Source organism: Centruroides vittatus, unplaced genomic scaffold, assembly GCF_030686945.1.
Source record: "Centruroides vittatus isolate TY-2023 unplaced genomic scaffold, ASM3068694v2 contig_1079, whole genome shotgun sequence".
NCBI classification, from domain to species: Eukaryota; Metazoa; Arthropoda; class Arachnida; order Scorpiones; family Buthidae; genus Centruroides; species Centruroides vittatus.
This window is the reverse complement of record NW_027120694.1, coordinates 95,961-101,219: the sequence shown is the minus strand read 5'-3', so window position 1 is coordinate 101,219 and position 5,259 is coordinate 95,961. Positions and strand designations below refer to the sequence as shown.

Here is a 5,259-nt window from a genome sequence, read left to right as displayed (position 1 = left end):
TCTTCCCACAATTTCTTAATCTAATATCTAATACTGTATTGATATGTAAAATGGAGAGTATTCACCCGATTAGTAAATACTAGGCTTGTATTTTACATATTAAACAGGGTGATCATATTTAAAAAGTTCAGAGCTTTGACCCTAATTATCTTTTAGGCATTACCTGTTCAGAGATATGAACAACTGATATAACATTATATGATGTTGAATATCATCGTAAAACAAGTGCATTTCTGGAAAAATATCTTGCAGAAAAAATATTAGTGTGTTAAACTGTATTTTAATTATAATAATAAAAATTACATATCAAATTTAGTAATCAAACTTCGGCCCATTAGTGGTCAATTGGATAAATTCAGTAAATATTGATAGTTGGACATTTCTGACCGCTTGACCAATAGTCTGGCCACGTGGAGTTTTCCAAGTTTTCGTCACGTCTATACACGGGTTTTCAAATACAGGAGTACTTCATACTTCGAACGTTCTAGAGTACGAACTGCACGGGCAGTAAAAGGTTCGCTCGCTGCATTTATTGGGTGCCAAAAGTCGTCTCTCGCTGTGGCTATAAAAGCATCTCCTATTTTGTGCTCTTATGCTTTCTTAGTGCTATTTTCGTGTTTGTTCAGTATCATAGATACGGTATTACACAAATAAATTTGTTATCTGCTTATGAATTCAAGTAAACAATACTTTTTTGCATCGATATTCTTAATGTTGGTACACAAAACCATACAACAATAACAACTTTTACACATTTTCGTTAGAAAAAAAATCGTTATATCGAAAAATTAGAATACTTATTTAAAGTATATTAAAAATTTAATGAAAATCTATATATAAAACATTGAGGGAATAGAGGCTGAGAATTACCATTAAAAAAGAGAATCATTTAGTTAGTTGAATGATTATATTTTTTCAACTTTAATTGCTTCTGAGTAAACAAGAGGGCAATTTTGTGCCATTGCAATTTCATATGCACTTCCTGAACCTGTATATAAAGTATATAGATGATAATTGATTCAAGACATAAATCATATAATAATTCTTCATTTTACGAAGAGTATTTAGAGTCGAAGAGTTTAGAAAATAACCTTTCCATTGAAAATAAGAAAGAGGAAAAGCTGTGGTTGAATCATTACGGTAATATCACAGTCGCCTTTTCTTCCGACGACAGATATGCTGTACCCATTGCATTAACAGTGCTGAATTTTTTCAAGCCATCCATTTCATTTCCGAAATGAGAAAATTTGGGGGTAAAAATATTTTGATTAAATGTCTTTCAAAATGTACTGTACTGTACATTTATATAAAGACATGACTCAAACAGCCTGTAATAACCAGATGGGACACGTGGATTCATGTGGCTTTAATCCCTAAAATATCTCAACCACAAGAACATACATTGATAAACTAGACGAAAGACTTCAGCGACCACAATAAAGAATCTGTTGAAACAAGAAGACGTTAAAGAAACTGTACACTGTTTCTAAGCTCGAGGATACCGATATATCTGCTGAGAAACAGTGATTTTTAAGTATCTTCATTTGTAAAACCTGGAGTATTTAGTGAAAACCAAATATGCCCTTTTCAGACCTATTGATGTTGAGAGATCGTTTTCGTAATTCAAAGATTTACTTTCTTCGTGCCGTCTGAGGCTGTCCATGAGGAATGTTCTGTGTTTGCAAGCATAATTTTTTTATGATTGTAAACTATGAATCTAATGGATCAGATTTCGAAAGTGACTGATTCGAATTTTCTGTTATTTTCTCGAATTTTACGTATTGTATGCACCGGTACGTAAAAGTACGCTTAAAAATGTACTTTTATGTATTTTTAAGAGTACTTTTGCCATGAAAATTCATCACATTTTCAGTATCACTTTCTAAAAAAAATTTTCAGCTGAACTTCCTAAGTTTATACATAACAATGGATAAAAATTCCAAAATCATCTATGGACAAAATGTTCACGGATTTCTTACGTAAATGTAAATTATAGAAAATATTATTATCTGTTCGAAGCAAATATGTCAGAAAAAATATAATAATATAAGCAGGAAAAACTTCGTAGTCCATTTAAAACATTTATCTCCCCATCCCTTCAAACTTTAACAACTAAAATTAAAATCATCAATTTCGCTAATATACAAATTGCCCTGCAAAATTTCAGAAAATTTTGACTAAAAGCACGGGAGTTATTAATTCTCAAATGGAGCGAACAATATTGTGCCACAACATATAAATACATCTTGTATACCTGCATCTTGTTCTTTACAATATTTATTTATAATTTAAATACTTTTAAATATAATACAGGTATAAAAAAGTTAACATTTTTATTTAAAAAATTACATAGACATAAATTAATTGAAACACAAAAAATACATTACTTTTTGAAGACAGAAAGTAGGAAAACTACAAGTAAATATATTCAAAAGAGTTAATTGTAGTTGCATAAAAGTTTATGTATTAATACTTACTCAACACTCTAATTATGTATATATTTTAAGCTAATTAATATGAAAGTTCAGTTAATGGAATAATTAGCAATACAACACTAGCAAGCATGCAACCTTGAAGCTTTCAGCAATCAAAATTTCTTACTAATAGTAGCTTGTAACTATGTATTCGACGCATTTTTCTTGTAATTTGTAACTTGTAACAACTCTAAGAGTTTTATGCAACAGGTTGCTAGTGAGAAATTCGGTCACGATTTTAAAATAACTTTTGAAAACAGATGCAGTAACACCAGAAACGACCTTTGATTAACAATAAAAGAAATTAAATGGGATTGTATATATAACAGGGGGCGTAGCTCAGATGGTAGAGCGCTCGCTTAGCATGCGAGAGGTACCGGGATCGATACCCGGCTCCTCCACAATTTTAATGTTTTGTACGTCACAAAATATATCCGTCCTGCATTACTTGGTATGAATTTAATTCATATATTACGTAAAAATGGGCTCTGTGCCATCCGGAGCAGTTTTTAACAGCTTGTTTAGTTGTGTTAACTTCGCGGAACCCCTCGAATTTAAAATAGAAATTGAAGAGTGATTACTAATTTAGCCAATGATTGATATAACTACTTTGTATAATATTAACGAAGCATATATGCAAGTGATGTTCTTGGCTAGAAGCGTGTTACTTTAAAATGAATTCTATTAATTAATTTTACATAACCCGACTTTCTTTTTAAATTAAATCTTAAAATTAAACGTTATCTTTTTAGTAAAGAAATAGATTATTGCAATTGCCATGTTGCATTAAACCACACAAGTCAAATAGGGGGTGACTCTGGAGGTAACTTTCTATGGGAAACTGACCTCTATTTACGTGTTAAACACGTGAAAAAAGAAAAAGAAAAAAAAAAAACAGAAAACTGCACGCGACTGATGCTGAACCCACGACAAATTTTCCGTAGTGTTAATCACTCAGACACTGGTGGTCCAAAGCAGCAACGGGATTGAAAGTTAAAGCAAGATTGATTGACACACACAATAATTTATAAATTCAATAAAATCTTTTAGAGTTTTTATTATTTATGTGATTTTAATTATTTTAAATAAAATCAGTATATAGGGCCTATAAGTTATATAAAAGTAGTGTCTAGGAATTTACTTGATTTTATTTACAAGCCCTGCATTCTATCTTATTTTTAAGGCCCTACATTTTCTATTAATTAAAAATCCTGTCTTTTATTATTTTTATGGCCCTGTGTTTTCTATTATTATTTCTTTCTATTTATTTATTACTTTTCTAATAAAATAATAATAATTTCTATTATTTACAAGAACCTATTAGTCACTCGATTTAATTACTTTAAGTGAAAATCAGTATATAGGCCCTACCTTTTTCTGATTCTATTTTTAAACTTGATTAACTCTTTCTTACACCAATGAATAATAACCATGAAATTTATTAAATATATTTTAATTTATCTTAAAAATATAAGTTATGTTCTTATCATTATGTAAATTATGATGTAAAAAGACATTTATATAATAGATCATTTTTTAATGTTGTTTTTGAGAATTAAAATTAAACAGAATAAAAATAAATTTATAAGCAAGGAAGATGAACCAAGGAAGATTTTTATGCTAAACTGGCCCTATTTAGGTGTTAATCACGTGAAGAAACACGGAAAACTGCACGTGGACAGTCCGTTTGTAAGGTTCGAAACCGGTACTTAGAGAGCGCGTCGCTACACTCGGCTCGACGCAAAACCGTACACATGGCAATGTCAGAAATTAGGTCAAATTTTAAAAATGACTTTTACTTTCGTACAAATAAAGTGTAAAGTGTATTTGTGTTAACAAGGGGGCGTAGCTCACATGGTAGAGCGCTCGCTTAGCATACGAGAGGTACCGGGCCAGGTCTGTATAAGAAGGTCAGGACACACTCCCATGATTCTATGCGGCGGCGGCCATGTTGGGGCATATCGATAGAGATCACCATACGTGGTCCCTGCATGAGTCGACTATTGTTACGTATATACGTACTCAGAACGTTAATGGGTTATTCTGTGGCACCTAATTGTAAAAGTAAGTCTACCGACTTTCGATTGTTTAGATTTTCTGCAGATAAGCGGAGGAAAGCGAAATGGGTGCAAAACTGCAGACAGGATAAGTGGCAGCCAACTGAACATTCTAAACTATGCGAGAGTAGTGTATATTATGTATTTTTCTATAGGTGCTGTCTTTGAGATGTACACTCAACACCTGTTTTTATGCGGTGGATAGGGACCGCATAAAAGAAAACGCATAAAAAAAATCGCACAAAACTTCACGAGTAGCTATTAAAAAAATAGTTTTGGCAACACAATTAAAAAGTATTTTTTATGCGGTGGTTAGGGACCGCATAAAAAAGTCTCGCGTAGAAAATAACTCAAAACCGTTCGAAATAACTAGGAAATGCTTTTTTAACTCTTTGGGCCTTTTTCTGCAATCCCTAATGGGGAAAAATCCTCTAAGAATTTTATTTTTTATATTAATTAATTATTTACACTTAAATACCAATCTAACATTAAAAAGTTAAAAATAATCGTTAAAAAATGATTTTATTTGATAAATATAGCTGCAGAAAGTGTTATTTCATTTAACAAGGCGTGAAATTTCACACCCGCAGTCTAAAGCTGAAGGGGAGCTAACTTACCGCATCTGTTCAAATATAACATAATATTTATGATTTTTATGCTATTAAAATGAGAGGGGACCGGGAAAAACGTATGAGAAAAAAATTTTACTGAATAAAAAATGAAAAACC

The 5,259-nt window shown here is 31.4% G+C and overlaps 1 non-coding gene across 1 annotated transcript; it reads left to right on the top strand.

The window, feature by feature from the left end:
- Nucleotides 1-2,802: 2,802 nt before the first annotated feature.
- TRNAA-AGC (transfer RNA alanine (anticodon AGC)) lies at nucleotides 2,803-2,875 on the top strand. The gene has a single exon. It is a non-coding gene; the product is annotated as a tRNA-Ala (tRNA).
- The last annotated feature ends 2,384 nt before the right edge of the window (nucleotides 2,876-5,259 follow it).